Genomic DNA, 12,711 nt, shown 5'->3' with positions numbered 1-12,711 from the left:
AAATGAAATTAAATCAATAAGAATGCAAAGGGGAAGAAAGATCCTAAAACTGCAAACAAGCGGAAACAAATGAACCCAATTGTATTTCAAATGAACACTATGATAACCCTGAGCAAAGAGAGAACACGGTGGGAGAGCGGGAGGGAGGGGCGTAAGGAGGAGGGCAGGGTGGAAGGGAAGCAGGGAGGGAGGAAGGAAATTAGAGACAAAGGGAGGTAGGGAAGGAAGAAAGGAAGGAAGGGAGAATTCATTCAAATAACTTATAAACACAGTATTTGGTGGCATTTGAGTGTGTGGGGGGAAGGAGCACACACAAATCCTGCATTCTTTTTCAGTAGGTTTGTACATTGTGGTGGTTTGGGTAAAGCAATTCAGAAGTGATTTCAGATGTATGATGGAATTGAGCAAATGAGTAAGCATGATGATATTGTTAGGATCCAGGGCTTATACTGTGGAAAAAAGGAGCACACGAATATAGAATAGGGGAGGGCAAACAAAAGTCCTGTGCAGACAGGTTGGAATTGTAGGTATCAGATGAACTCGTCAGGACCAAAATATATGTGTGTGTGTGTGTTTATGTATATATGCATATCGGTTTGTGTATGCACACTTGTATATTGGTGTCTCTACCTGTGTGTATGCATTAATACATTTACCTGAAAGGCTCAAGAAGCAAATATACTCCAGTGGCAGTGAGCATCCTGACTCCCAGATCTTAGCCTCTAACACCATTCCCCACTAAAAGAAATGAGAAATGAATGATTCTAGGGGTGGAACAGGATCAGCATCAGATCAGCCCGAACATCTTTTTAAGCCACAAAGTACACATAACTAAGCACTCACTCATATGATGGGGGAAGGCCACAAAGACGTAGAAGCCAGAATGTGGACAACTGGAGCATCCAAATAATTAGGCAGTAATGAGTTACAAAGCACTTGAAAGACAGAAATTCAGTAACAGATACATATATAAATAATTAAATAAATGGGAGAGAAGTGACTTTCTTTTGCTTGCAGTAGAAAGCAAAACACTGACACAAATGTGCAGGGAGTCTTGGAGTTAAAATGTCATTACTTTGTACTGATGATAAGAAAGATTACATCAGATCAGAGTGACAATTAATACTAAACCCAATGGGAAATTTCTCATGAAGAGCCATCATTATAAAATGGAGGAATCAGGCACTGCCTTGACTAGGCAACCAAAACGATCACCAGTGTGGGACAGACGGACATCGTGCGCTCACTCTAGAGACGAGAGCCAGAGCGGAAACACCGTCACCTGCACAGCCTTCTAGCAGAAAATGCCCAACCACCATCTCATCACAAGGAAATGTCAGACAAACGCAAAGTGAGACACGTGCTGCTGAAAAGAAAGGAGTTGGTGCATAGGCTGCACTCAGTAACATTCTCAGTTTCGTAAAAGACAAAGAAATCACGTGGAAGTGTTCCTGATTAAGGGGGGCTAAAGAGACATTGCAGCTCCTCGTGAGTCTTGACTTTGGACTCAATTCTTTTCTAGAGGAGAAAATATCATGAAGAGTATTCTTGGGTGAGTAGCATGACGAGAATATGGACACATTAGATAAAAGTATCACATCCATGAAATTTGTGAAGTAGATAATTGTATGTAACTACTATGTAAGAGACTACCTCTACTTTTAGTGATAAGACACTGAAGTAAAGGACTATGCTGTTTATAACTCAGACTCAGGTGGTTCAGGAAAGAAATTATGGAGATGAAAGATATGAAGAATGAGAGCGAATTATAAAGTAAATAGGGTAAAAAAAATTTCGATTAGGCAAATCTTGGCAAGGGTATAAGGGAGTTTATCTTATTATTTTTATTTTAGAACTTTCTTAAGCTTGAAATTATTTCTGAATTTTAAAAAATGTTCAAAATGAAGTATTACAAGTGTCTCTAGTGAGCACTTAAAAACAATTTAGTTTCATCAGAAAACAGCCTCATTGCATGGAGAATGTTTCTCCTCTAATTCAGATCTGTTCAGCAACATGGAAAAAGAATAAAAACATCTAAGTTTATTTTCCTACAAAAAGTGAAAGTAAATTCAACTGAAGTATATTTAAAGAAAAAAATACTCATTGTTTTCATATTGAGAACAAACTGGTGATGTTTTTCAAGATCATATTACTATTTATATTGTTTCCCAATACGAAGAATTTTGAGAATGTGATAACCAGCACATATATATAAAACACTAAGAGTGTATGATGAAATCTCTATAAAGTAGAAAAACGATGAGGTGCGGCATTTGTGCTAGTTCACGGAGCAGTGCCTGTAGGCTAATTTCTGATCCACTTCCCAAGGTTCCAATGTTAATGGACAGTTTAAATGCCATTTAAAAAAAATTTGGATTTAAAAATACAAATTTAACATTTTCCTCAATCATTCTGAAAAAATTGAAAATCTATTGTCTGCACATTTCTAGAAAGATGAAAAAATAAAGCTGGAAGGAATTTGGAAAACATTGAGTCTAAGTTCTCACTTTTAGTTCATGTAAAATAAAAATATCAATGATGTCAAAAATCAAGCAAATGTTGGAAATATAACAATAATGCTCAAACAACAAATAACTTATATTTTAAAGATTATAAAAATAACAGTTTTTATTTTCTAAGTAGAGATGTGTAAATTGTCTGTATTTAATTACACTTTAAATGGAAATATTCAGAAATGCAAAAATACTTGCATTTGTCCTTTATATTGGCAGAAACTATTTCTCATATGGAAATGGATACATATTCTCTCTTACAGAGCATGTATACTGCCACAGTGCATATTTTTGTGAAAACAATAATTTTTCATTTACATAACATATATTTTAACTAATATGATAAAGACAAATATGCTACATGTCATATCAACTAAAATAAAGTCACATGTATTACAAATAAATATTTCAACAAATGTAGGCGGACACAAATTTGTTTTTAAAGGCAGGAAGATCCACATTATCTAGATTTAGAGGATTTTTGTTTCTGAATTCCATCCCAATTAGTCGGCACCCAAATCATAATCTTTCTTTAGTATTTTTGTAACTATGAAAATGACCAACCGAAGGAAAAACAAAATAAACAAACCAACAAATATTTCAACCTTTCAAAGTTCTTTTGGAAGTCTCCTTTATGTGAAAAAAACAAATAGCATTGTTTTTTCAAAGTGGAATTGTTATTTGAAAGGCGTAAGTGAAGCAGGGATGGGACAGAGTCCACCATAAGCAGCTTCAACAGGTGGTAAGTTCATATCTTGAAGGACGGAGTCACCCCTACACGGTGAGATTAGCTGAATCAACCCTGGAGATCGATCCTTTGACAGGTCCCCAGCAAGCTCCCTCGCTTGTCATAAGCAACCATGTCTTACTAAGACAGATGTTAAATTTTATAATGCTGCACAGAAATCATCCAGTCTCAACTTTTATTAGTCAATGCGAATTTTTGTCTTAGTGGGACAAGTGAAGGCAACCTTAATGAAACATAGTAAAACATGTATCTATAGTTCGAAAGTCAAAATCTCTGTTTTCCAGCAATAAGTTGTTTACAACATTTTATCTCACTTCACTTTAAAAACGTGGCTTTAGGGGCAGGCTCGAAATGCTTTTTCTTACAACAGTGTGGGAAATAAAAAGCATGTGCAATGCCTGCCCTGGTCTCCTGACAATGTCACGAATGTCGCCTTCAACAATCTTTATGTTTCGTGGAAATGCAGCCAGATAAGCACTATATTTTTTCTGTATACAATTTTCTCAAAGCCAGGATGAGTTTTAAACTTATTTTCCATAATCTAGAACTAGGCTATTCATTCAGAAACTTTAATAATTCTTAACAGCAACAACATCAACACATCTGTCTTCCCAGCAAGATGGCATCTTCTCTACTGCCTTGCCCTTTATTTGCTGCTCTTAATTACAGCGGTTGTCAGTTAAGACTGTGATCTCCTCGGGCTGTTTGCTTGGCCATTAGCGGTTACTCAGTGTAATACCACACTACGTGTAACCCAGCTACAACAGTTACTAGTCCATGATAGAACAAATATATCTCATACTTAAAATTCTGGACATGTAAAATTCTTCCTTTTTTAAAAAAAAAGAGGGCATTAAAATAGTATTGTTGTAAATAACATAATCAAACTCTGATGGAATTAGTTGTGTTTAATTAGTGTGTGATACAGAGGCTGAGGAGGCACAATATTTATGGGTTTCTCACAACTGTCAACTTCATTTAAAAACGTTGGTCTTGTGAAGGATGTCAGATTGAGTCAACAGTGCATTTCCTGAATTTGTAATACTAAAAGTCTGCTTTCTTTCTCCCTGCAATCTCTTGTTATAGTGCTTTGTGTCAAAAAACCCTATTTTCCATGTAATAGAACCATATGTGAGCACTGTTTACCCAAATTAATACAAATTAAATCCATTATTTGATCGGATGGAACAATGAGAACTTTCCCTTTCGGAAGCCATGAGATTAAAAAAAAATTAAAAAATTAGGTAAGCATTTAAATATTCTATTACTTGGGATATTTACCTTTACCAAATTTCAAACAGCATATGTATGATATTTATCACCGTCTCAAAATGAGTAGCTAGCGGCAAACTATCCAAACTTTCATACGTACAAACAGAAGAGTTTGTTTTGCATTTTAAAAAATGTATTATACACGGTAATGTTCATACCAAAGTAAAAAGAACCAACTGTTTTTAGAAGGAAGATTTAAGTTGCTAAATAATAAATATAGAATATTAAATAGTTAATATGTATAAGCATTGCTCTAGATGGGCACAGTCAAGAAAAAAATTTCTGCTGGACTTAGATTATTTTAGCATTTCACTAATGAGATCAATTTTTGCTTAATTGGATCTCCAATTATAAATCCAAATGGTCTTACTTTGTTTTAGTTCTTGCTCTATTTTTCAGCATTTTTATTGTAAATTAATTTTATTAAGAAAAAGTTGAATTTCTGAAATTGGATTTACTTGTCTTATTTAGATTTCAAAGTCATACTATCTATACTATAAACTGCTATTTCTCTAGTATTTAAATATCATCATAATGTGATAATATGAAAAATAATACTGAAATATCACAATGTAAACAATACAATGTATTTTGGCAGTAAGTAAACACAAATGTAATATTTCTTTTTTCCTGGATAACGTCCAATTAGTAAAATGCAAAATTAACAAAAGGATATATGTAGGAGAATTTGCAAGTATTAGGAATAAACTAGAGCTAGGAGGAAAAAAGTTCTCAAAGTTTATTATTAATCCAAAAGTTCCCGCAGCACTAAATTATGAAGAAAGAGTATTTTTCATTTTGCAGCTAAAATAATGAGATCAATTGGAATTTTTTAAATCTCTAGCTTTTTAAAAGGTTGTATGTAAAGTTGCAACTTTACAAATTTTTAAAACTTTTTCATTTCATATATTAACTACTCACTTGAGAGAGGTATTATTTACCTAATCTACTTTGTAACCCAGCCAGCATTTAAATTGCTGTTCTATCAATAGGAATCCAAATAACAAAATAAAAAATAGCAAGTAACAGTTTCTTCTTACCTCTGTCTTATTTACAGTTGCTTGTTGAGCTGCTTAAATAGTTGAGTTAAACTACCAGCACCTCCAAAGAGCTCTGTTCTCCCCTCAACTGTCTTCTGGAGTCATTTTCTTTTTCCTCTGCAAAAGGATAGTCTACCAAAAGAGGAAGTTGTGAAACACCAGAGTCATTATGCTTTATAAATGTTATAAAAATGGAAAATTATGCACAAAGCTTATACTTGGAATCACGGTCACAGGCTATAATTTGTGAAGGTGCACATATATAACTAATGTATACACATATTTATATATGTAAGCAAATTTTAGAAAAGTTATTGAGAACTGTACTTGTATAAGTAATGCTCATTTACATAAGGAAACATCTTGTGTGTGGTTGAATGATTATCATAGAAAAACAGAAAATACTGCTCTATGTGGAAGAAAACTGCCAAGCTGATACACGAGGAATGAAATTGCTTTTATAAAGCTAATTAATTTAAAGTCTTTGGAGTATGACCTAAATGCTAATCTGACTACAGACATCTTGTAAAAAGAAACAAAAAAATTTTAGTTCAGTAAACGGCATTTTCCTGGAATCTGGGTAGTGGGTTTTTTTACCTATGTGTCTTAAACTTCCTTTCTCCTGAGTAGCCGCCTGCTACGTACAGATAAAGCATTGCAACACCGAAAGCTGCTTCTTATCCCTGTGCTACGGTCTTTCTCCACTTCAGCTGCAAGAACAAAAAACGGGTGCACCTCCTGCAACGCTGACCATTTAACTGGTTAAATTTCTAACAGGTTGGAGCATTAAACAACTTTTATGGGACAATAGGGACAATGATCAAAAAAGGGAATAAAACAGTTGATCAAAGCAAATACAATTGCCAACTTCAAATAAAAGGAAATACTTATATATGTAATTCTCCCTTGTCACTGCATAATAGAAACACCTAGAAGTGGAAACCAATCAACAAAACAAACAAGCAAGCAAAATATAACCAGAGACATTGAAATAAAGAACAAACTGCCAGTAACCAGAAGGGAGGGGGCACAGGGAAAATGGGGGAAAGAAGGGAAAAGTTCATCAAGGAATGTGTATAAAGGACCCATGGACAAAACCAAAGGGGACATGCATTGAGGGTGGGGGTGGGGGTGGGTGGGGTGGGGAAAAGTGGTGGCGGGAAAATGGAGACAACTGTACTTGAACAACAATAAAAAAAAAAAAAAAAGCAAACGGGTAGCTGCAATTTGTATGTGGCAGTCCCAGCCCCACCTCCTGTGCTTGTTGAGGAAGAGGAAGGAGGTGGATTGCAAAAAAAACTTAATAATTACACAAACTTCCACATACTGTAAGAACCACTCTCTGGACCTTAGAAACTATTGTACTATCAGGGTACCTCTGCCTCTTAACTCTATTTTCAAAAGGAGCAGTAAAGTGTAATTAGGGGTGATTTAAGATAGAAACATTTTCCACTTCTCCTAAACTGATATTTCATATGAATTTGCAGGAAGTAAAAATAAATGAGAACAAACACTGCTAAGACAACTGTCCCCTCACATAAGACAAAACAAACAAAAAAAACCTCCAAACAGAATCCCATCAGCATGCCATTAATATAAAACTTGATTTGAATTCTTTAGTGAGATACTTGTAGGAAAAATCTTTGAAGAAGTTATTAATGTGAATAACATTACTTAGGTGTTACTTATTTGGAGAAAATTTTAATATTATGGTATTTGAGTAGGCCCAGATATCGGCCTCTCTCCTAGGGCACAGACTCACTTTGGAAACACAGTGTTCAATGTCTGGGATTTTAAGGGGCGGCCTCGGTCCTGTGTCCCTTTGACCTGGATGGTGGGCAAACGTACAAGCGTTTCTTCACACAGTCCCTTGCATACTGGGGACCTGCTCAAAGTTCCTGCATCTTAAAACATGCTCCTCTGACTGACCTGCCCTACCTACTTCCCTTTATGAGAAAGTTGTCGACACTGAGTTCCTCCAAGACCTTATAGTTTGTGTGTGTGTGTATGTGAGAATATACATCAAATAAAACTGACTTATTTTTGTAAGCATTTTAAAATGTAGTGTTCAGAGGTACTAAGTATATGCACATTGTTGTACAACAATCACCACCCTTCATTTCCAGATACTTTTCATTCTTCCAAACTGAAACTCTGTACCCATTAAAAAATGGCTCCCCACTCCCCGCTGCTGCTCACCCAGTCCCTGGCAAGCACCGTTCTACATTCTGCTGCTGTGGATTTGACTGCTGTAGGCGCCTCATATAAGTGAAATCATAGAGCATTTGTCCTTTTGCACCCAACTTATTTCAGTTAGTTTCAACGCAGTTATAACAAGTGCCAGAATTTTCTTCTTTTTAAGTCTGAATAATTTTCCGTTATGTATGTACCACATCTTGTTTATCCATTCATCCTTTGATGAACACTTGGGTTTTTCCACTTTTTGGCTATAGTGAATAACACTGCTATGAATGAGCATGTATAAGTATCTGTTCGAGTTTCTGCTTTCAATCCTTTTGGCTATATACCCAGAAGGGAAATTGCTGGGTCATATGGTAATTCTGTTTAAATCTTTTAGAACCTGCCATACTGTTAAATCCTTTTACCTCCCTCGTGCTTCATCCTTTGGTGTTCTGGTTTCTGCCTCTCCTATTCACCAAGTTTCTCCTCCCAAAGTCACCAGAAGACTTTGTTATCAAACATAAACGGTGCTCACTTGACCTCTCACAGCACCTGCCTCTGTGAACCACTTCCTCTTCCTAGCAGGGCCCTCTGTGCTTGAGTTCTTGACTTCACCTCTCCTGACTATGTAGCACTTTCTTCTTTGGCTTTCCTAGCAGCTTCCTTCATTAGGTTCATCCATGGAAGGTTGCCACTCCTCAGGGTTTTGTTCTGGATCTGCTCCTGTTCCTATCCACAGCCTCCTCAATGTAATCCCAGGGTTTCCATTGGCAAATACTTCTTACTCCCAATCTGTCTTCCACCCAGATGTCTCCTTAGAGAAGTTTTGACCAGTGCCAAATGCGAGATCATTTTTACGTGATCTAGAGGAGAAAGTCTTTGTATAGGTTCTAAGGTCACCCTGAATAAATTGTCCCCTCTGCTATGGTCAGCCTGGGGCAGGTCAGCCATGTTTCTGAGTCCTGTTTCCTCATGTAGGAAAAGGGGCCTTAAATGACTGTCTTAAAGGGTTGTTGGAATATTATTTTTTCAGCATTCAAAAACATAAAATGAAGGATACTGGAATTCTTTACTGTGTTTATCGTATAAAGTACAGATAAAGCAGAGGTTCATTTTTTCCCCTTCTGATATGATTCTGCTCGCCAGAGGTAACTATAGCCATCAGTTTTATGTGTATCTTTGCAGACCTATTTCCCACGTAAATACATGTATACAAACAGGACACATACAAAATTAAATAATTTTGTGGGTTTTTAATGTATATAACATTATATTGTATGTTTTCCACTGTGACTTCTTAAAAACTTAACACTATAGCTTGGAGACATCCTCAAGATTTCCCTTCTCAGCTGACTCACATGTATCTAATAAATCCCCCAGTGTTGAAATTGGTGTTACTTCTTCATGATTAAAAACAGTGTAGCCAGGCCACAGCACTATAAATGCCCCTTTAAATGTTACGTACAAGTCTTCCTTTAGGTAAATACAGGAGAGTAGAATTGTTGGGCCAGAGGGTATATACATGTAAAATGTGGAGTGTTACTGCCTAATTACCCAGTCAAGTAAAGCTTCCCCAGTTTGAAATCCCACCATTTCCTGGTTTTACAACCCATTGTCAGTATTTGATATAATCAAAGCTTTAAAGATTTGCCAATCTGATGGGCAAGAAAAATGCTGTTTTAGTATTTTAAATTTGTATTTTCCTAATTACTCTAGATAACATTTTCAAGTTGGTGTCCCTCTTTATGTTAGCTGATTTTAAATTGCCTGTTCATTTACTTCTGACATTTGTTTATTGGATCATTGTCAGCTTATTGACTTGTAGGTTTAAATTTACCTTTTGTTTCAATGTATTGTAATCTTTCTTCTTGTTTAAAGGAGAGTGGGTGGAGAAGTAGCCTAACAGGTGAAGCTAGAGAGGAAGGAATGGCGTCTTGAAATATTATCCCTGAAGATGAAAAAACAAAAACTAAAACAAAAGCCAACCCAAACCTTTCACTGTGGGTACTCAGGTCTTTTGGGTATCTGTTCTTTTCCATTCTCGCTCCAGTAATTGCCTGTGTAACTTTTTTATGTAATCCTAAAATTCTTTGATAATGTCCTTGGTTTTGGTACAACAAGATAGCCCAAGCTCACTTTGCATATTTCCTGCCTGAGACCGTAATCTTCCCATTTCCCTAAAGGATCTGGATTCCTTTCAAGGGACCAGGATTTTTGAGACCACACTTAGACTTTAGTGATGCTCATTGCTGCTGGAGTAAACTGGGCTGTTATAAGCATTAGCAGTGAGTCAATAAAATGTTAGTTTTTCTATACGCCAAGCAGTAGATAGTTGCAAGGTATATTTAAACATGTATTAGGAGCTTATAATATGCATTAAGGTTATATCATATCTTGCACTAAAATAATTTAAAAGTAATATACCTATGCAAGAAAATATGTTAAAATTGGGCACTGTTTTCTTATAAAAGAATGTTTTAATAAAGAAAGACAATGACATAATAATTGTCATATCTCACATATAGAAAGTTCAAAAATACTTTTTCAAAGAATTTTCAAAAGTCATTAGATTGGAAAATATGACAGAGCTTTTGTATTTTTGTTACTTGCATCCTTGTTTATCACTATGATTCTCTATCCTTCAGTTTCCTTTATTATTATTTTTTTTGGCTACTATGCACTTATCACTTAAAAGTAAGCAAGTGTCTGCTCATATGTCTCTAAAAAAGTGTTCAATTAAAATAAAATAAATATATTCATGGTTTTAGCCATCATTTTTTCCCCGACATTAAATGACCACGTTAGTGTTTCAGTTGCTCTCCGCATAGCTGAGTGGTGAGAGAAGTACTGTTGCACTGACTTATTTCTGAACTTATTAAAGCCATGGATTTAATATTTAATCATTCACCTAATTTTTCTGTTTTGATGTCATGCAGGTGGAGAATTGAAGAAAAAAACATTGTCTGATTATTCTCAAATACTTTTGATCCTCAGTCCCTCACCTGTAAATGAGGGTGAGAATACCAACTTTATTAGGGTTCTGTGAGCATTAATTAGATATTATTGGTAAAAAGCCAAGCGGAATAAGTTTGTTGATAAATACAATACTGGTAATTCCCAACTTGGGAGAAAATACAATTGAACAAGTTTTTTTCTCATTTATAAATTTATTTGAAAACATTACTTTTATTATATTTGTTTAAGAAATGAATCAAAAGAACTAGAAATACAGAGGTTTGTGGAGAGTCAGTCCTTCATCCATTCAATATGTATTAGGTTTACATGTAAGGAGTCGCACCAGGAGCTCGGAATACCAGAAGAATCACTAGACTGTGTAGGTTATTCTCTGTGCATTTCTCCCCTCCCTGCTCCACTTTTTTTTTTTCTAGAAGCTGATCTCTACACACCACAGCCCATGCTCCCTTGTTATCTTCCTTCTGGTTAACATTAGCCAGTGGATGCATCAACAGGGGACAGAGAAAGGAGAACTGGAGTGTGTTTCTGTATCCCCTTCATCCTGTCAGGGCACAGTTTGGGAGGTGGCTCTATTCCTCTCCTTAAAGCCCCTCCCCTCTGTCTGCTCTTCTAACTCAGCTGTAGCTCTGACCAAGTTCCATTCACATGGTTCTTCCTTGCTTTTCAGGTCTAGCGTGGGTAACAGCTTTTACCATTGCCAACCTTTGATTTGGGGTTTTTTTTTCTGTATTTTTTTTTACCATACCTGGTTGACTCCTAATCATTTCAATACCCCCCAATAATCCTCCATTAAATTTCCAGAGAAAGACTTTTTTCAATGCACCAACTCAGGCAAACCTTACTCTCAACATCTACATTAGTCCTGTTATGCAATCAAATCATGCATATCACTTTGAAAGTGACAAATGAGAAGGTGTATGACAGTTTCAGAGGAAACACAAAGTGGAAAGTTATAGATGTCTTAGGTGGGGGGAAAGAAGGGTCACACTCAGAGAAAGTGAGAATGACTTGAGGCTTGAAGGATGAAGAGGACTTCATGGATGTTGAGAAGGGGGAGGAACTGGAAAAGGCACTGAAGTCCAAGAAGGAGCATCACATTTGTGGTGTTGCATGTGGTATGCTGTTCCCAGCAGGCTGGGAAAGGGGTGGTGAAGGAGCAGATGAAGCCAGAGGGAATGACAAAGGGTATGGAAGGAAATGGTGCCTTGAAATATGAGTCCCAAAGAAGCAAAACAAAAACAAAAACAAAAACATTTAGGTGAGCAATCAGGTCTTCTGGGCATCTATTCTTCTTCTTACCCATTACTGTTTCTCTTGGTACCAAGTTTTGTGGTATTTTTCATTGAGGACCAGACTGAGCCCATCCCTGGCATCAGCCCATGTCAGGCGGGTGGCATTGATTTTCCTCCTACTCTAATGTTGGCGCAAGCATGTGACCAATGTCTGGTCAATAAATTTATCTCTTCCCCTTTGCCACAGTAATCGGTTCAAAGAGGGGCATATGACTCAAGTCAGCCAATGGGATTTATCTCTAGAAATTTTAAACTCTGCTTTTGCTGGGATGAGCTATCTGTAAGACTGAATTTTGATGACATCATTACAGTCTCTGACAGCTTATCTCTGTTCTTTTCACTTATTGTGCCAATAAATTCTTAGGTTTCTGACACTTGGGAGTACAAGCATCTTTTATATCAGGGAGGAACATCTGGAGGAGGAGGCGTGTTTTATTGTAAGTGTAGAATATCAAGAAAAGCAAGGTTTTTTATTGTCCCCAGACCAGCACTGTCCAATAGAAAAATAATACAAGCCACAGACTTCACTGAAAATTTTCTAAATCTTACTTTAAAAAGAAACATGTGAAATACATTTTAATAAAGTATTTTATTTAACTCAATATATAGAAATATTACCGTTTCAATATGTAATCTACATAAATGTATTGTTTCATTTTTAAATTTATACTTTAATTAAAATTAAACCC

At 36.1% G+C, this 12,711-nt stretch overlaps 1 protein-coding gene across 2 annotated transcripts in view; it reads right to left on the bottom strand.

Annotated features, from left to right (window-relative positions):
• Nucleotides 1-5,726, bottom strand: part of MBNL1 (muscleblind like splicing regulator 1) — a 188,249-nt gene extending 182,523 nt beyond the window's left edge. The window contains exon 1 of one of the 2 annotated variants that reach the window (XM_045197057.3): nucleotides 5,574-5,726. The gene's annotated coding sequence lies outside the window, so the exon portion shown is untranslated. The remainder of the gene's footprint in view (nucleotides 1-5,573) is intronic. The other variant, XM_045197010.3, reaches the window with a different exon arrangement.
• Between the last annotated feature and the right edge of the window lie 6,985 nt (nucleotides 5,727-12,711).

Source organism: Desmodus rotundus, chromosome 2 (assembly GCF_022682495.2).
Source record: "Desmodus rotundus isolate HL8 chromosome 2, HLdesRot8A.1, whole genome shotgun sequence".
Lineage (NCBI taxonomy): Eukaryota > Metazoa > Chordata > Mammalia > Chiroptera > Phyllostomidae > Desmodus > Desmodus rotundus.
This window is presented reverse-complemented; position numbering and strand designations above follow the sequence as displayed.